This window comes from Callithrix jacchus, chromosome 17, assembly GCF_049354715.1.
Source record: "Callithrix jacchus isolate 240 chromosome 17, calJac240_pri, whole genome shotgun sequence".
Taxonomy (NCBI): Eukaryota; Metazoa; Chordata; class Mammalia; order Primates; family Cebidae; genus Callithrix; species Callithrix jacchus.
In genome coordinates this window covers 8940427-8961317 of record NC_133518.1, presented here as the reverse complement: position 1 = coordinate 8961317, position 20891 = coordinate 8940427, and the positions used below count along the sequence as shown (strand labels likewise).

The following is a 20891-nucleotide window of genomic DNA, read 5'->3' as shown; positions in this document are numbered from 1 at the left end:
CCCAGGAGTGTAAGTGCTATAAATGATAGATCCACTTTTAATTTTAAAGCTAAGATGGGTTGGAGAATTTTTAAATTTAAGTCCCAAGAAAATTTAACACTAATGCTGATAAAAATGATACGTCATTCTGTGCTTATGCTCAGTGAAAGAAAGGCAATAACGTTTATTTTCCCCAAATAGTTAAGTTTAAAGAGTTTCTAAGAAAGAGTGGTGATATGGTTTGGGTCTGCATCCTCACCTGAATCTCCTGTCAAATTGTTATCCTGAGTGTTGGAGGTGGGGCCTGGTGGGAGGGGATTGGGTCATGGGGGCACTTTGCCCCTCAGTGTTGCTGGGTGATAGCGAGTGCGTGCTCACGAGATTTGGTTGCTTGAAAGTGTATGGCGCCTCTTACCTCTCTCTCTTCCTTCTGTTCTGTCCATGTGAAGTTGTGTCTGCTTCCCCTCAGCCTCCGCCATGATTGTGAGTTTTCCAATGCCTCCCCAGCCAGACTTCCCGTACAGCCTGTGGAACCATGAGCCAATTAAATCTCTTTTCTTAATAAGTTACCCAGTCTCAGGTATTTCTTTATAGCAGTATGATAACAAATGAATGCAAGCGGTATTTCCTAAATTACCATACAACCTATAACTTAAAGGGAGAGATTAAATAAAATGACATTTTTGTTTATTAAAATAGCCATTTATTTAAAAATGTTCATCATTTAATAATGACCTATAATGTCCATTTAAGCATCAAATTAGGCAAAACTTATTTACAAAGTTCTTACTTTTTTTCTCTCTTTAAGTAAAGTATTGGCTTCAGAGCACTCAATCGGTTAATAGACCAAAGAGAATTCTGATTTTTCAATTCTCAGCCTAATCTTCTCCTTCCATTTTCAGTATGAACATAGGGGTCCTAGGCACACATGGAAACAAAACTTTAGAAAGATTCAAAAAGGAAGTAAGAGCCAAACAAAAGCCTGGGTGAGGTGGCTCATGCCTGTAATCCCAGCACTGTGGGAGGCCGAGGCGGGGGCGGGGGGGGGGGGGCCGGGGATCACTAGGTCAGGAGTTTGAGACCAGTCTGGCCAAGATGTTGAAACCGCGTCTCTACTAAAAAAAGAAAGAGCCAAACAAAGAAAAAAGTAAAAAGGAACGGGGTAATCTCTCCCTTGACAAGCCCTGAATGTAAATAAGGGTGTGGCTCTAAAGTTAGACATCATTCCATTGCCTATTCCTTTCATGGCAGAGACAATGCTTTGGTGGAATAGAAGCTGTAGGAGAGGCTTTATATGACTGTTAGCCTCGGAAACAATAGACCTGCAGCAGGGTGTTGTTCCAGAAATGTTCCAAGAGGAGGAGGAACTTTGTCTTTAAAAATTTAATATCTTCTTTTTTCTTCTATGTCATTCAGAGAAAGCTCCTTTTTCCTTTTTCTCTCTTTTTTTAAGCAAAATAGGTGTTATGCGCTAGTAGGTAGTGAGTGAATTCTTTTTGCCAGCAGGAAGAAAAGCAATTTTCGAGTGACAAAAATAGCTCCTTTGTGTGAAAATATCACATAGCCCAAGACAGTTTTGGGAGAAAGCAAAGATTGATGTTCTGAATTAATATTTTTTAAGTATACAGGCAGAAAAATGCTAATAATAAAAAAGAAAGAAATTGATGGTAATTTCAAAGTCCAAATGTTTACCCTGTTTACAACGCACTTAGATTTTTGTGTGGTCTCTGAGTCGTAATTTATCTCCCAGGCCATGCGTATGGCAGAGAGGTCTTTCTAATCATTCTGTTTGGTTCGAGACATTTTTTTCCTGCCCTACGTTTTACTACCTGTTCCTATGCAACATTACAAACCAAGCAAAGCATGAACTGAGCTGGATATAGGAGACAGCCCTAGAACTATAGACAGAAGTAAGCATCGTATCTTTCTTTATAAATCACCCTGACATCTTTGGGAATGGTATACGCACTCTTTCTATCCATCATTTGCAAATAACAGACCATCAGCCAGTTACAAAGACTGTTGATAGAGGTGGTGGGTATCTATTACTTTTATCCGACCGGTATCCCTTTCTGCTTCAATTTATAGTAACATGCGCCTTTCTTTTGAAAAACTAACCATTCTTATTAAGGGTCATTTTGGTGTCCCTGTCAGTCCAACTCCCTGCCTTTCTTCTGTCCAGCGAGTGGATGGTCATGTGAACCAAGCGTGGACAGCAAAATGTTTTCCTATAAACCTGAGTCTTGAATGGAATGACACAAGAATGGAACGTGGTCACGGATTCACTTTGCTGGTGGTTCTACTTGTCTGAATGCTGAATGAACTCTAACTCTGACAGATTTTGGAACCTGGAAGTAGAACACTCTCATAACAAATCTAAAATGAGACAGTGGTTTTGGAAGTAGGCGGTGTGTAGAAGCTGGAAACTGTGTGAGAATTTTAGGGAGAATATTGGTGAAAGATCAAGTACGTTGACTTCGTTGTGCATAGAATTTTGAATTATGAGGAGGCTGGCAGTGAGGCCTTAAAGAAGGGGAGAAAAATCTTATAGGAAATTGGAGCAAAGGGCAGAAACTTAACAATACGCTTGTCTGCAGGAATGTGGAAAATAGAAATCGTGCCTGACAAACTAGATCCAGCTGAGACTTCCAAGCAGAACAGTTAGTTACCACCTACTTTTTTTTTCTTGCTACTTATAGTGAAATGTGAAATTAGAGAGAGCTAAACTAAGGGAAGGGCTGTTAAACAAAAATAAGGTAGGTCTTGATGGTTTTGAAAGCTCTCACACCATTCAGAACGTCAGAGATGCTAAAACGGAGTTAATGTCTAGGGTGTGGCCGTAAATCTTTTGATTAAGATCTTCACAATTCTCTGGTACCTCAGAGAACCTTCAGTCAGACTAAAGGCCCTTTAAGGAAATTCGGAGTGTGCCCACAGATTCTCTCAGCCAAAGAGTAGAGCTTCTAAGAAGCCAAAGGGCATTGTCCTCTGTCATCTCAGCAGAAGCCCAAGGTGGAAGGGAGTTTATCTGTAAGAGGTGTGTGAGTATGGGTTTTGTCTAGCGGGTTTCACCTGGAGAATTTTGTAGGAAGCCCATAAAGTTCTCAAAATCAATGCTTATAGAAACATTACCACTTGGATGGAATGGGGCAGTACAGAACAGTACGGAATGAAGACACGACTTTTGAATGTCCAGAATTTTAGCACCCGCTATATATTTTGCAAAACTAGAAGGAAGACTGAGAGGATGAAACCAAGCGTTCAGGGGCAGAGTGGAGAAACATGAATAATTATTTCACATGTGAGACCTAATCAAAGATCTTCCCACATTTGCCTGGCTGATTTCAGAACTGCCATGTAACCCTATGTCTTCATCCCCCACCCCTTCTTTGAACAGGGTCATTAAGTGCTTATCTTATATCTGTTCCGCTATTTCATAGAGACACAATTTTCTCTCTTGTTTACATGTTTACAAATAAGAAAGAATTGTACTTGAAGAGTTGTGCTTAAAGAACTACACTTGAGAAAACACATTCATACTTGGCCCTGGTTTAGATAATGAGATCGTGGACTTTAAACTGATACTGCAATGAAGTGAGAATTTTGAGATCTTTAGGGGCAGTGAGTACATTTTGCATTTGAGGGGTACATAAATCACTGGGGACCAGAGTACTCCGTGACTCCCAGTGATCTTTGCCTTCTGGTGCTCACATCCTTCTGTAATACCTTCTTGCTGAGTGTGGGCTGGGCTTCTTGACGCACATATAACAAACAGGATACCGCAGAAGTGACAGGATACTAATTGAGGGATTAAGTTCTAAAAGGCTGTGGTTTTCATCTTGGAGGTTCTCTCTCACTCCATTTTGAATGACTCATCCCAGGGAAGCCAGCTGCTGTGCCATAAAGCATATGGCAGCCCTGTAGCAAGTCCCATGGCAGTGGACTTGAAAGTAGACTTTCTGAGACCTTCCCATAGTGGTATAAATGGGCTTGGAAGCAGATATCCTTGAGATAAGCGTAGCCTGAGCCAAAACCTTGATTGTAGCCCACTAGAGAACCTGTGCTGAAACTATACAGCTAAGCTGCTCCTGGACTCATGATCTACAGAAACTTTTGAAAAATAATTGTTTGCTATTTTCATCCTCTAAATGTTGAGATAATTTGTTATGCAGAAATAGGTAAAAATACATTCATATTCTAGAGGATACACTATGCTATCATGTTCTAATTACTATTATTCAACATTTTGTGAAAAGGCAATTTCACTGTCTTTAAGAGGACGACATTGTCATGAATCTTTTAGTCACTATTTGAAGAGTGCCAACCTCTAGTCTGGTCTCCTACGTCTCCATTGTCTTAACTGATCTTTTAATTAAGTCTTTTCTTTAATTACAAAACGATAGCTTAAAATGGCATAAGGGCATGGTGTTCCCTTGGTCCTTGGAATTATCCAAGGTTACAATGCTCAAAAATAAAATAGGTAGATTTATATATAATAATAACTTACCTTTATGGCATGCTTATCGGTATGAGGAAATTTGAAACTTGCTTTCTATAATCTTTTAGACAATTCTCATATCAGCTGTTTGAATTAGGCATCATTATTACTCCACCTTTAAAGAGAGTTGCCCAATGTCATATGTCGGTGAGAAGTGGATTTGAGATTTAAACCCAGGTCTGCCTATCTTCAAGAAAGTCCTGAGCTCTTAATTACTTCAGGCAGAGAAGTTGTCCTGTGCCTCTTTGCATGAATTAATAAGCTGTGATGGGTGGATTCACTCCCTGGCTCAGTGGTTACAAGACAGACCTGCGCATGCCCATTTCATTTCCTCCTGGATGCAGCCTGTGAGGGGTTTTGAATCCAGAAAAGCCTTTTTGTCACGTTGAGCCCAGGACATTTTTGAAGACAGAAGTGCATTCCCAACCTGAAATAATCTCTGTCATCAGGTTATAGCCTCTGCTTCTAAGAAAATTTTGGGTGATCTTAAATGTTATTCGAATGTGGGAGGTACTTGGTCAGTTACTTCATTTTTCAGGATGGCAGTACATGAATTCTAAGAGAGAAATCAGAGGGTTTCAAGAGGCATTTGGATGAGTGGAACAAAAACTCCCTGGCTATGCCTTTGGCCAAGACTATCACTGTTTCTCACTAAGAGAAAACAGGGGTTGGTGAGACATGGTAAATGCCCCATAAACTGCATACCTCCACCATACCTCGGCTTTCCATTGAAACTGCTCTCTGTAACCCTAATGTGACAGGCAAGCAGTCCAAACCCATGTCATCTTGGCCCCTGAGACTTGTAATAACTAACTAAGGTCTGTAATTTCCACCCTACCCAGACAATGTGTAAACTAACGCTTATCTTGACTTCCGTGAACCATGTAAGTAGCAATCGGAACATCCGAAGTCCCCTGGCCCTTGGAATGTCTGAAGCCCATCACCCTCACCCCTGCCCAGGAGGTGGTTTACGGGCATAAAAGGTCTTGACACCCTCCTTCCGGGGCCATGGGTTAGAGAGACCCGAGTCCTCCTCCGCAGCCGCCAGCAATAAAGACCTTGTAATTTGGCCCAGTCTTGTCTCAGTGGTGATTTCGCACTCGCTCGATGACAACACTAGCGTGTTTGGTAAACTGTTACATACCAGAGCATTCACTAAACACTTTATGCATTCAGGTCATTCTGACAAATGCCATTGACTCATTTGTTGGTTATTTCAAAAGCGCATGGAATATAAAATACTGCGAAATTCCTGATATTAATAAATATCTTTGTTCTATTTGAGAAAACGAATTTAAAAAGAATTTAGCATTAGCACAATTTTGCAAAATAAAATTTTGGTCAGAGTTCTTATTTATTTTTATTTGCTTTCATCCCTCGCTAATTTTCCATCAAACTTAATTTCTTCAAAACTGAATCCTTTGTATTTCTTAAAGTTTCAGCACAATTTTACAAATTGTTGAAAATACATTTCATGTTTTCCTGGTCGTGTTTCTCATACCTAGACTATGTATTCAGTCAAACAGGGTGACGGTCAGGCCAAAATTTATCTTATCACACCAGAGTTTTTAGGTCACTTCCAGTTTCCTTGATTTTTCTTTTCAAACTTTCACTTGAAAAGAAATTAATTGGAAAATACCAGCAAAGCTTTCTTCCTTCCTCTTTTGGGTTCTCAACTGCCAACTGCCAATTGTTTCTGCATTCTTTATCTGATGTGCACAAGACACAGGAAAAGTGTGGCTGGGTTTGGAGTTGGCAATAGTTAAATGGAATTATAGAGAGTGACTAAAACCAACACGTATTTTGTGGAGTCTTTTGATTACACACAGCTCTCTGTGAGACATAAAAAAAAAAAAAAACTCTTGAAGGATTAGTTTGCTAGGGAGAATTACCATTTTGAAAGATTTGTGCCACATTTCAATGACAAAATTATTCAGAAAAAAAGTGCTTCTCAAACATCTGAGCTCTTGGGGGCCAGAATCAGGGCACAATTTACATAAATTAAATACACACACACATTTGATAATCCAGAGGACCCTCTCTGGAAAGTTTCATCAAAATAACTACCACCTCTTCAAAAAAGCTTGTGACACAGAGCATGAAAACTCTGTTGTAGACATCTTATTTTAACCACTGATGTATTATTACAGCTATATTAAAATGGCAGCTGAATTAACCTGGTTGAAAACCAAGTATGTTATATTTCTCTTTTCCTCAGTAGACCAGTGTGAAATATAAAACTTATTTTTTTACATAACACCTTAAATGACGTAAATCCTTTATTAAAAACAACTTACCTTATGAAACCTCTTTTGACAGATTTAAATACTCTTGTTATGAGACTTTGCACATTTATATTAAGTGAGACAGCTACATCAACAGATTTCCTGAGATTAGTTATTCTTAATAATTAACTTTCATAACATCTGATAGGCTGGTTGGAATTTGTGGTTGTTTCACATGCGTATCTTAGAATTTCAAGCATTCCTAAAGCATTCATGTTGGAAAGCGACTTAGACAAAATTCTGCGCAATTGGTTAATTTCTCATGAGAAAAACTCCTGAGAGGTTGGGTAATTTTGCCGTTAACTGATGACGTAAACAAGAAACAGAATGTGGATCAAATGCTACCTTCTCTGTGAACACGGAATCCACAGCAAGCACAAAGTTGTACTTCAGAAATCACTTTGCAAATTAGTCCAATAATTTTCTATCATGTCACCTGGCCTCAGCCCACAGCCTCCCAATGAGACACCTGATAGAGACGAGACAGCAGGGTGAGGATGTGGTCTTTCTCATCATCTAAGCCTTCCTTAGACAAGGCTCCCTCATTCCAGCTCTCCCATCCCAGTACAAGTTGGGGTAAGATGTTTTGGAGGGAAAAGCTCTAGTTATGAAATGCTCTGTGACAGGAAAACTTCAGAAAATGTGCTTGTGTGACCATGAGTGTGTTTTACTGCTCGGATGAGGTGAGCCACACAGAGAGGTAGGTGGAGGGGGAGAAGAGAGCTGTGATATTCCTGGAAATAATTTGCTCCCATGTCACCCCTCGAAAAGGCATCTCCCTTAAATCAGGCAGGCATAATGAATGGTGTGATACCCGGTGGCCTGCACAGTTATAAATACACAGTCTTTCATTCTAGAGATGGCCCATTACCACTCACTAAAACAGTCTGTTACAGTGGTGCTCTGGGGCCATTCATTTTTCATGACCTTCTTGGCGACGTGACTGGGATTTCCTGAAACCAAGCATAGGTCCCTGCCCAGCAAGTGCTCTGCATTAACATCCCTTAATTCTTCTCTTCCAAAGGTTATCATGTCCTGTGGTGTGTGTGTGTGTGTGTGTGCGCGCGCGTGCATGTGTGTGTCTCTTCTCTAGAAGGCAAAGAAACAAACAGCACAAACTAAGCCTTACCTTGTTGGAAACACAGTTTATTCACAGAGTGAATGTTGGCTACAATTTCATCTTATGACATCAGGAATGTTCGAAGTTGACACAGGAGGTAAGAAATTTCTAAAAGCAGTTTAAAAAACTCTATCACCATTCCCAAGGTTCAGATTTCACATCATGAAAGGCACACTTTAGCAGAGCAATTGCAGCAAAGCAGGACCTTCTTATTTGCTGGCTGCTTCAAATAACAGCTGTCCCTTTGATAACATTGACACCTATCTCCTTCACAATGTAGTGCTTCTCCTGCACTTTGTAACATATCCCATCTGTGTTTTTAGGGCCACTGTCCTAAGGAGGCCTGGAAGAGTGAAGAAAGGCCTGATTGATCACAAGGTCCTATCAAATGTCAAAGCTGGCCCTGGCTGACCTCCCATCTATTCAGAGCTGCTTTGATTTAATCTCCAAACTGGCTGCTTCTCCAGGCTGTGAGTTCTATCTGCAATCCATGTGTCAGCATTGAGATATGACCTGCTTCACGGTCCATTCATCTCATCTGAAGGACGGAAATTAAACTCAAGGGTCGAAGAGGGGAACTGCTCAAAATACACACACATTAACTGAAGCCTTTTGTGTGGGTACATCATAGGAGTTTGAACAGCCATTAAAAATTATATTAAAATGAACTTGATCTTTACTCCACTGAAATAGTTTAGAACTTTCCCTCCCCTCACTGCCCCTTCATCAGTTCTTTTTTCCCTGCATTATTTGTAGTAATCATGTGAACCTGACCTCATTAAGGTTCAAATGAAAGAAGAGAAAAATTTACATTTTTTCAGATTCTTCAAAAATCGTGTCCTTTAGAAAATTCACTTTGCCTATAGCTTGAACAGTAAATTTTTTTTTAAAGAGATAGGAGAAGCTGGTAACCAGACGAATATAAATGCAGACAGCTTTCTTTAGCATTATTGATTCATTTAAGTTTTAAAAAAATTAATTAAAACTCAAACTGTGGGAATAGTTCTATAACTATCAGGACACATTGGCATGGTATAAGTCTATATATCCTAGCTTCCATTTCTTGGTTCTAGACTCTTCTTGCTCTTTTTATTGGCCCTTTTATACTATTAATCAAAGCCAATAACTAAGTGAAGCTTGATTCCTTACAGATTTGTTTGCATAAAAAGTTGAAAAAGAAACTCTGTTATTAACTAGACGTGTCTCAAAAGTATTGAAAGAAAAAAATTATAAGTGTGTTAGAAAAGTTAGTTACATTTATTTCTGTGTTTATGTATTTGCTCATGCATTCATACATTAAACTCTACAGTAATGGCATCCAGGTAGAAAAAATGTTGTTGCTTGTTTAATCAAAAGGATATACCATACATTTCCACTATAGTGGTTATACATACTCAATATAGAAAAGACAATTGGCAAAGACAGGCAAGAAAGACAGAGAGAATAGCAGACACCAAAAACACGACTGACCGGAAGTACCAACATTAAAACCTTTGTGCTTATTGTTCCTTCTCATCTTCCTTATATAAAATCATACTGTTCTTGCTGGGAAAAGACTACATTTTTGATTGTTATAACATCATGTGTGGAAATGATTATTTTGTTTGGTAGTATTGTATTGATAGCAATTTAGATTTTTAAATGTTTTCACTACTATAAATGCTATTATATAAAAATATAATTATATATAAATGTTATATATAACCTTTCCTTGATTTTCTCCAAAATACTCTAATTTGGTAAAAAAAAAAGATGTGCTCGATTTAATGGTATAGTTAAAATTACCGTCTTCTGTGGTTTTTCACTTGAATACTCACTTGGAAATAACTTTCCTTCTCAAATCATCACTTGTGTTTTCTTTAAGACACATTATTTGTTTTATATGTAACATATGTACAATGGAATGAGTATTCCGGTGAATATTGATGTGATTTCAACAGAAACAATTTCATGGGACTTATGAAAAATCTTTCAAACTATGATCATATGGAGAGAAACATCTGAGCATCTGAAGCATTCAGATAATGCTGTTTAAGCCTCTAGTTTTGCAAGTAGGGAAGAAGAACACAGGATGATTGTATCTGTCTTGTATTCTCAGTAAAATCTCTCTTCCTTCATATCCTTATGTTAATATCTTATTACTCATGGCAGAAATGTTGAACGAATGCAGTCTGCAAGTGAATTCATTCTTTGTGGGGCCAGGTGGAAAGTAGGATCCTTGCCTTAATATAGTATGGCACTTTGCAAGAGAGTTTTTGCAGTGGTGGAAATGTTCTATAATTGAACTGTTCAACACGGTAGCTACATGTGGCTACTGAACACATGAAAGGTGACTCATGTAACTGAGACACTGAATAAAAAGTGGTATATAATTTAAACTGGAATCAATATAACCACACGTGGCTAGTGGCTATCATATTGGACACACAGCCTTAATAGCTGTATTATTGATAGTTAAGACCATTTTAATAGCTTGTGAAGCATTGTAAACGTTTACCAAGTTACTCAAGTTCATTTCATTGAATAATAAATATAAGACGATGAAGAATTACAGTCTCAGAACATAATAACAATAAATGATTACATTTGTCCTGAGAGATGTTTTTCAGTTTCTTTCAGAGAAGAGAATTGAAAGTTTCAATAAGGTGAAGGTGATGGAAGTGTCTTCACAGGACCCTTAGGTAGCACAAATTGGCAAAAATAGGGTGATCTGGGTTCTAAGGTCTGGCCCTACAACCAGCCGTCTATTGACTGAGTCACTTTACGTTGTGGTGGTTCTGGTCACTTGATATTCACCACGCAGGAATTAATGTCTTTGTTCCTACTATGGCTAAATTACGAATTTCTTCTGGACTATATTCAGAATCAAATACTAGTTTTTCCTTCAAATCTCAATAATGTGTCTAAGTACCCAGTGCCAGATATGTTCTAAGTGTTCAGTAAGTATTTGCTGAGTGGATGGATGTACTCAGTTGTCTCCTGGACCAAGAGCTCCTTTAACCTTCCATTATTAAAGCCTGGTCTTTTCCACACCTAGACTTCAGCAAAGGTTTTAAACGTGGATGTTTTCGATGCAGGTGAAATATTTTGCTAAGAGTGGTAGAGGATCACTATGAACAACCCTCTGCTCTTGAATTGCTAAGAGAGCCTGCTTCCAGAGATGGCCAAGAAGGTATCAGACTCTAGCACTGAGCTGATTTTCCTAAAGAAAAGCCCTCAGGCTCTGCTCAAAGACCTGGATCAGGTACCCTGAGGTGATGACGGGAGGTCAGGAAAATGGCCAGAATGTAACTAGGATTCAACTTCCTGGAACACTTATGATGTTGCTGAAAAGTACTTCCCGCACCTTAGCAATATTAACTACTTTGAATACTCACGTCCAGAATAGTTGCATTTTCCTTCTTTCACATTCTGACACTTATATATATTACCTGTGAGATACTTAATACTACTTTTTTGAGGATAGTTTATTTTTAGTGTGATGATGTCTTTTTAATCCAATGAAACTGTTAGCATTAATAAGGACAGAGATACCACCTTTATTTCTGGCACACAGTTCTCTGTATTTCACAAACTCCAGCACAGTATGATCTACTCAGCATCAGATACATGGGAAAATATTATCTAAACAGGAAATCATTGTACAAATAGTAGTTGTTATTATGATTAGAATTGATGTTGCAGGTAATTTAATACTTACTCTTACTTCTGGTACATACCCTCCTCCAGGAACTTAAAAGCTCATCAGTGTTTTTGGACCAGCATAGATGCCCTGAGATCTTAGCATTTCTAGGATTTCAAACTCTACAAGGGTATACCGAAGAGCATTTATTATACTCTTCCCTCAGAACAGATAAGATTAAAAATTAATAACTATTTTCATCTGCTGGGATGCAACATAATTAAGGGGAGAGGTGGAGGTCTGCTGCCGTCTTTCTCAAGGGCAATTCACAACAACACTTTGCATGATAAATTCCTGAAGCTTGATGTTCTTCTCACTGTCATACAGTGTGAGTGTTGACAATGTCTTCTTTTATAAATAGCAATATTTTATTTTAAATTAGTGCATTTGGGGAAAAGGGAACAGTGCATAGCTGAAAAGGTGGTCATATCCTTTAGTCCCATGAATTTCACAACTAAAACAATATCTTTTTTTTTTTTAGACAGAGTCTCAGTCTCTTGCCCAGGCTGGAGTGCAGTGGTATGTTTTCAGCTCTCTACAACTTCTGCCTCCTGGACTCAAGTGATTCTCCTGCCTCAGTCTCCTGAGTAGCTCAGTTTACAGGTGCCCACCACCACACTCGGCTAATTTTTGTATTTTTAGTAGAGATGGAGTTTCACCATGTTTGCCAGGCTGGTCTCAAACTCCTGACCTCAGGTGATCCCCTGCCTTGGCCTTCCAAAGTGCTGAGATTACAGGTGTGAGCCACCACTCTCAGCCTAAAACTGTATCTTAAGAAAATAGTTGAAGAGAAACAAAAATTTTAAGGAATGATTGCCTTTACTTGTGATTTATGCTAAAAAAAAAATGGAAACAATTTGGATGCTCAATATTAGAAAAATGCTTACAGAAATTATACTAGCAAGAAAACACGGGCCGGGCACGGTGGCTCACGCCTGTAATCCCAGCACTTTGGGAGGCCAAGGTGGGTGGATCACAAGGTCAAGAGATCGAGACCATCCTGGTCAACATGGTGAAACCCCGTCTCTACTAAAAATACAAAAAATTAGCTGGGCATGGTGGTGCGTGCCTGTAATCCCAGCTACTCAGGAGGCTGAGGCAGGAGAATTGCCTGAACCCAGGAGGCGGAGGTTGTGGTGAGCCGAGATCGCGCCATTGCACTCCAGCCTGGGTAACAAAAGCGAAACTTTGTCTCAAAAAAAAAAAAAAAAAAAAAAAAGAAAAGAAAAGAAAAAAGAAAAGAAAAGAAAAGAAAAGGAAAGAAAACATATTAGCACTTTAGAGCTTAAAAGAAAATACGTAGAAAAACTTTTTTTTTTTTTTGGGAAAAGCATAATGCAGTATTTGTATGCAAATAGGTAAAATGTTCTTAGGTATATAAATGCAAAGGCTTTTTTACTGGGTAGGGGGTTTACACTGTACAAAGAACATGAGTTTGGAATTAGAGCTAGGTTTAAATTCCAGTTCTTCCATAAGCTGTGTACACTGGCAAATTATTAATCCTCTCTGAATATCTACTCCCTCATTAGCTAAGTTTTGTGTGCGTGTGTGAGTTGAACAAGCAAAGCCACTGCAAGAGTCTAGGACGTAGTAGGAGCTCAATGCTGTCATTTCCCTTTCCCTTTACTAAGCACCTGAGATTTCCTTGGTTTAAAAAGTTTTGTTCAAATGGACTGATTTTTATAGGAATTCCTATGTCATTGCTTTTGACCCATATGAGAATTTCTAACAATGAGAATCTATTGATTAATGTGATAATTCTCCTATAATTGGTCAATAATCTTTATATTTGAATGGATTTCAGAACAGTATTAAATATCTGGGGTTGGAGGTGATGGGAAGTAGAAAAGTTCCTTTTTAAAGTGTCTTTTCTTGTTAAAGAATAAGTGTGCTAATAACTCTTTGTTAAGCCCTATCCTATGTAGCTGTTAGACACGCCATGCTTACAGGCACGTAGTACATTCTATGTCCTTGTACTTTAGCCAAAATATCTGTGCTGGACGTGCTCACAGATATGTCCCAGCTCTCCATTGCTTTTACCTGTTTAGAAAAGTTTTAAGTTCTTAGCCAATCGGGTTTTAGTTTAGATTGTGAGGTCTGGCTCCAGCCAACGGAGATCAGACACAGCAGTAAGGATGACCTCAAATGCGTAAGAAATAAATTTGTCTGTTTTCCTTTGTTCTTTGTACTCTCGTGGCAAAATGGCTAGTGAGAGTACTCTTCCTGCAGACCAGGAAGTGGACATTGTGTTGCTGAAAGATCCTTTGTCTCAGTGCTAATTATTCTGAGGATCTATTTCCAACAGAGGTTAATGTCTATAAACAAAAATGTATATCTAACGGTGTTGCACTTTAACTGATCTTGATTATAAACTAGTACAATTTGTGTTCATTTCCCACATATTATTGACATTAAATTTTGAGACACTTACATCTGGGTTATGTTTGATTAACCTTCTGGGAGTATCTCTCTGAAGATCTGGGGATGAAATGTCTCCCAAATATAATGCAATAAACCAGTGTTTAAAAAAAACTGGTTTCATACATGAAAAAAGAAGGGACTAGACATAATGATAGCCACTTGATAGCAGGGGCCAGAAAGAATAGAAAAAAGATTAAACAAAGGATTAAAATTATTTTTCAAGTAAGGCTCTAGCTCTGTGCTCAGGCTTAATTACAAAAGGAAATTAGGAGCAAGTGCATGTATATTACTGCGTATAGTAACGTAGAGTTTAATTGGTTTGGAGTAAATTAATGACTGCGTGAAATATTTCTGGTGATTTTTTATAAGCTTTGTGATTTTAAACTGGTTTCTTGAAAATGCTGGATAAAACATTTGCGTTCAGGGCTGTAACTGTAAGTTACTCTTCTCTTTTTTGCATTGGGTGAACTCTTTCAAAATTTCATTCTCTTGAGGTGGTAAAGAACAATGACAAATCCTACAGGGCTTTCTCCTTTTTATCCAAAACAATTATATGTGAAATTGAAAGACAAGGAGGTAAAAATCTAGCAACTCAGCAAAGAAATGATTATAAAAGCTAAGAATTGGGACATATGCATTTCAACCACTAGGGAGAAATTTCATGAGTTCTCAGCTAGACTGTGGTAATGACAGGGCTACATTTGTTCAACTGTCTAAAGGAGATGATACCAGTCACTACTGCCTGATGTGAAAATGACCTGCAAATGATTATGGAAAAAGGAAGAGTTGTTCTTCCAAGGCAGTCAAAAAGAATAAAGGAAAGGTGTTTTTTTATCATCTTATTTTTAGGTTAGTAAATATTATTTTCCTGATCTGACAATATGTACTTGGGAGTATTTAAAACAAAAAGAGGTCTGGGCTCATGAAACCACTGGAGACACAGGGTCCCTTTATGTCAGGGAAATTATAGTGGTATTAGATTCTTCTTTTTTCCTTGTTAGCTGGGTATCCATTTCCTGTTGGATTTCCTTCATCCAACTAAAATTTTCAGCTTTCAGAAATACAGTCACCCCAAATTTGCTCACCCTCTTTTTGGAATCTTTTTTTTTTTTTGCCATTGTTTTCTTTTATACTTGATTAGGTAGTAATAGGACTTAAAAACTAACTCTTGAATAGTTTATAACTCAAGTGTCCCAGAATTTGTGCCCAATCATACGACTGCTGGCAAAGCAATGTATTTTTTCTTAAACTTTTTCATTTCTGTGATTACCCTACATTTTATGAATTTTTTATAGGTATCTAATCTTCTCATGCTAATTATTTTCTCTCACCTTCAAGCAAGAAGGCCTGTAGGAAAGCCTTTCCCAACTCCACCATTCTGTTTCTTCTCAGTGAAGTTTGCCCTTCAATGAGTTTCAGAGTTCATTGCATCGTACACTGCACCTTTTCACATACAAATTTGATCTGACATTAGCCTGTAAGCTCCTTGAAAGCAAAAATTGTATGTTATTATTCTTTGTAGCTTAATTATGTCCATAACATATAGTAGATACTCAACACATGCTAACTTATTTAGAATGAGGTGTAATGAGTGATAAAAATCATCTTTTTTCATTCATAATTAATTGTAACGTGTCCATTTCCAGAGGCAAACTTTATACCACAAAAGTACAGATTTTTTGGGGGGTGTTTTGGACATTAGTAAATATGAAGACAACTTGAGTCTTATTTTTGTCTTTAATCAGAGGAGCCATTTTGGCATATCGAAAGTCACATCACAAAAATGCCTTCTCTTTTTTCCTACCTCTGAAGAAATCTATGTATTTCCGAGTTTTTTGTTTCCATTCTCACTTTCCAACAGTTCATTCTTAGTTATTTGCTGGAAACTTAAAGATTTTTTGGGGTCAGTGATGCATAGGAGTGTATAGGCGGGTTGGGGGGGTGGCTTCTTTTTTCTTTTATTTTTATTTGTTTTTTTGTTGTTGTTGTTCCTTCTTTTTCTTTTTTTTTTATGGGGGAGGGGACAAAGAGCTTTTCCCAGTGCTGTTTGGCTTTCTTACTGCCATCTTTCTTTTTTAAGGTAGCAGGAAAGATAATAGTAACATGATTTTAATTTTTAAAAATGAAAGTTCAGGCTAGGCATGGTGGCTCACGCCTGTAATCCCAGCACTTTGGGAGGCTGAGGTGGGTGGATCATGAGACCAAGAGATTGAGAAAATCCTGGCCAACGTGGTGAAACCCAGCCTCTCCTAAAAAATACAAAAATTAGCTGGGCATGGTGGCATGCACCAGTAGTCCCAGCTGCTCGGGAGGCTGAGACAGGAGAATCGCTTGAACTTGGGAGACAGAGGTTGCAGTAGGTTGAGAGCGGGCCACTGCACTCCAGCCTGGGTGACAGAGCGAGACTCTGTCTAAAAAAAAAAAAAAAAAAGAAAGAAAGAAAAGAAAAGAAAGTGCAGAGTCTGAGTTGCTTGAATTCACTAAGACTGACTGAAAAATCAGAATTCTTATCGTTACTCTTCATTTCCCAAATTCAGTACCCTCTTACAGTATAAAACTTTACACAGCATTTCATTGTTTTAGGATATTTTCTCAGTTACTTAAAGGTCAAGTACACAGATTTAGACATGATGGAATGACCAGTCGAATAACTCCTTTTTACACTGGCCTGACTGCACTTAAAACTAAGCAATGTTCATATCCCTCAATAGACTAAGGTCCATTTGTCTAAGTTTAAATAGTGTATTAATTTAATTCATTTGTCAACACAAATGAATTTTTTCATTTTAAAACATCAACACAATGATTAAAACAATAATCATCTGTAGAAAGTTAAATATGTCTACATTAAAATTGGCCTCACAGAACCATTTTGGTATGCTTGGCACTAGATACATTTATATGACAAGAGTAAAATCAGTCGATCTATGATGCATGTCATCAGAAACATATGTTATCAGTGAATGGGCTGAATTTTCAAGTCCCGTTGCTAGAAAACTGTTAATAACTCCTGTACTTTCTTTCTTATAGTGTAGGTGAGCATCACCATGTCAATGATTAGACAGAACTCAGCCTTGAAAACAGAGATCATTGAAAAACTAATACCAATGATACAACTAAATGTACCTCATTTTTATATGGAAAACCTCATCACATGTAACAGAGATAGATACACTAGAAGATATTAACGACAACAAAGATAGCAGTTATACCACGTAGGGGAGTCTTTCTTTCCTTTACTGAAATCAAGATCTTCTAAAAAGTGAACGTAGCATCTCTTACTCTATTTCAGTTAGAAATTGGAGGTTGATTTTCAGACGTGGATGCTGAACCTTGCCAACCTCAATCAACCAAAGCTGCTTTAAACATTTTCAGTCTGGCCAATCCACTTGTAACCAAACTCCTCAGGTCTTGACCACCCGTACCCCTACTTCTTGGATCAAGGCTTCAGCCTGATTATTCTTTTCTGCTTTCTGGTGACAGCTTTACTCACAGTTTGATTTCAGCCCTGCCCAGAAGGCTGTACTTTGGAGTGCAATTCTTTGGTAACTTCAGATTCTTCCTTCTTTTCTGGGTATTTGGCCTTGGTCTTGTTTGGCCTGTCCTATGGCGTTCTGTCTCCACATTATTTAGAATTCTTTTGATTGAACTAATGAATGCCCAATTTAGACTAACGTTGAGTAGAGCACAGTCCATCCTGGCCTGAGGAATGATTGATACAGAGACACAGCATGCCACCAACATTCTTTCTCGCGTCTCTCCTTCTCCTCCACTCTATTTCTTCTCTCATATTGCAGACTTGATTTATCTGTTTTGTAGTTGTGACAGGAAGTGGTTTTTTGTATTCATCAGTTCCTTTTACGAAAGCTGCCAAAGCAAGCAGGAACTTTTGGGTCCATCCCAAATTATCAGCGAAGTGTGATTTGCTTAGCCTGAGCCAGATGCCCATTCCAAGGCCAGTGACTATAACAAGCAGATGGAGTCATACTGCACTATCAGGGAAGCCCTATACTCGCCATGTAGCTATAGATGGGCTCGAAAGGTTGAAGAGTAACTAGTTTCCATTTAAAAGATGAGGCCATCCCAGGGGATATTCTGTGCCCTGTAGAACAGAACTCTATGACACTGTCTCCTCACTGCTTGCTACATCATTTTCTCAAGAATCATAGATCTTTACAGTCTGTGCTGAAAGTGGCCCAAAACCAGTGGTTTTATGCTGATTTTCCTTAAATCCCTACTAGGTAAACTTATTAACATCTAGCTTGCCTTTTGAAAGTGAAATGTTATTTTTTATGTCTTCAGCTCTCATAATTAGCTCAAGAACATAGCTTTCTCAGCAAGTGTTTTTTTCTCTTTTTAGACAGAACAACAATACCAAGTTTTCTGAATGCCTCTCTCTCTCTCCATCTGCTTTACATTTCCCCTTAATTGAGGAAAAATTCCAAGTAACCCTGAGGGTCATTACTTGGTGTCAGCCTTGCCACCATGTGCTCACACAGGGTCACAGCCTATCATAATTACATGATGTCATTCGATGCTAGATTCCCTTTCCTACTGAATGCTTCATTATCCAAAACAGAATATATTACATCCAATCTACATTTTGAAGTTTTGGCATTTTGCTAAAGATTATGCTTTATCTGGACCTTGGGAATACCGGGACGTTCTTCCCTTTGATTTTGTATGCTTAAGTGGGCCTTGACCTTTCCCTTTCTGGAAACCATTGCTTGAGGCTAAAATATTAGTCACACTCTAGTTGCCTTTACCTAATGCCTAGAGCATCAGTTGTGACAGGAAGTGGTTTTGGTATTCATCACTTCCTTTTAAGAAAGCTGCCAGAGAAGTAGCAACACAGCCCCAAAACACTAATTTAATAATTGTTGATGGACTCTACTAAGACATCTTAATTTGAATTATGATTAGAGGCATGAAAACACTCAGGAACATTTCAGACACTCCTGAAAAATGGCACAGTTGGCTATAGTAATTAATAAGCATAGAATTAATTATTAGAATATTCAAGCTATAAGCTCCTGATACACCAAAGACAGTACTTAGACATATGTTAACTTTCTGACATAGTTTAGTATAGCGGTCCCCAGTTCTGACTGACTATAAGAATTAACTAAGACCATCTATTTAAAAACACCCAGATTCTTAAACTCTGCCCAAGGCCCACTGAATGAGGATCTTTGGGAGAGCAATTTTATATCAATTTGGTTTTGAGTTTGAGGAAGAGAGATTTTAAAGTTCTCCCAAATGACACTGATGCTTAGCTAAACTGGAAACCACTGATTTCTGTTACAGCTCTACTCTTTCCTTTAAGTGAACTCCAGGAAGTCATTTTGTTCACACATGTGACACTGGCATATTGCAAGTCAACTCAGTGATAAGTCCAGAGGGTTACCCATCAATGTTTCCCACGGTCCCCGCCCAGGCTCTTCTGCCCTCCACATTCTTCATTATTTACAATGGACACGTCTTTACAAAAAATAGGGCCTACTCCAGCAAGTCTGAGAAGAAAGAGAATGGCTCCTCCCACACCCCACATCGAGGCTCATTTGAGAGGGGAGAACCATACTTCCCTTGGCTGCAATCCCGGAGGTGAAGTGGGAAAAAGCACTGAGAGGCAGAGGCTGCCTGTCTCGGCCCCTTGGAGTGTTCTTAGCCCAAACCTCTTGCACTCCTGCCTGTAGCGTCAGTCCCACCCTCACATCCTTAATCTAGGACGTGAGGGCTTTACACAACTGCCCGGGCAACACTCTCAGGCTGGTGATGTGGTGACCTGACTCTGCTATCTTGGTTTCAGCATTGTTCTACACGTCAGGGTCTTTATCTTGGAAACTGCCTGGTACCTCAGTTTTTCTAGATCACACTTCTCAGTCTGGTATGGAACATCCTTCACCAGAATCTTCCAAGGTGCCTATCAAACATGCCAATGACGAGCCCACCCCCAGACTAATTGAATCAGAATCCTTACGGCTGGAGTCCTAGGATGAACAGTCAAGTTGTTTTAGAGAGTCCTCAGATTCTCTAATCTGGAAATTCTGGAATCCATTAATCTCTTTGTATCTGATATTTCTGATTATTTTCGTGATCACTATCATTCTGACTTTTGGAGTAGTGGAGTATAGCACAATATTTGTACATACTTTTTCATCAGAGACATTCATAAGATGTCACCCCTGAATCTGGCTGGGGGTTGTGTTGTGCATATGAATTTCTGGCTACAGGACATTCTAGTACTCTACTCAAAAACGTGTTTTGCATTGCACGGTGGAAAGTGTAATCATGTTACCAAACATTCCCGTCCAGAAGTATTACCAAATGCAACTCACTCCAATTAATTTCTTATCACTATTACTGTAATTATTTTTTTATTTATGATCCCCATTAAGAGCAGTTAATATGATATATTACTACAAATAATTTAAATGACTATCATAATAGTAGCAACATTTAAAATTTTCAAAGCATCGTTTTAAAAAAAGAGTCCAAATAGAATGAAAATAAATAAATGAGGTTTTTTTTTCCTTTTTTTTTTATACAAACCCTGTGTCCAGGGCTGACTTTCAATAGATCGCAGCGAGGGAGCTGCTCTGCTATGTCTGAAACCCCGACCCAGAAGCAGGTCGTCTACGAAGAGTTTAGCGCCAGGTTCCCCACAAACGAGCGTTGCGTGGTGGGCGAGGGGACGACAGCCTTTCTGGCCGCACCCTGTTTCCCAGGACGTGGGTCACTCGCCACCGCACCCGGGTCCCGGTTCATGGCAGGACTCGCCCCACGAGGGGCGGAGTGATGAGTTATGTTTTAAAAAATACTTTCGCAACAATCTTGCAGGTTCTTCCCATGTACCCCAAAACCTAAAAGGCAATAAAAATAAATAAAAATTAATAAAAAACCTTC

The 20891-nt window shown here is 38.7% G+C and overlaps 1 long non-coding RNA gene across 3 annotated transcripts in view; it reads left to right on the top strand.

The window, feature by feature from the left end:
* LOC144579869 (uncharacterized) overlaps positions 1 to 13994 on the top strand; it is a 285308-nt gene extending 271314 nt beyond the window's left edge. For all 3 annotated transcript variants that reach the window (XR_013528376.1, XR_013528375.1, XR_013528374.1), the window contains one exon: positions 8206 to 13994. This is a non-coding gene — a long non-coding RNA (uncharacterized LOC144579869). The remainder of the gene's footprint in view (positions 1 to 8205) is intronic.
* The last annotated feature ends 6897 nt before the right edge of the window (positions 13995 to 20891 follow it).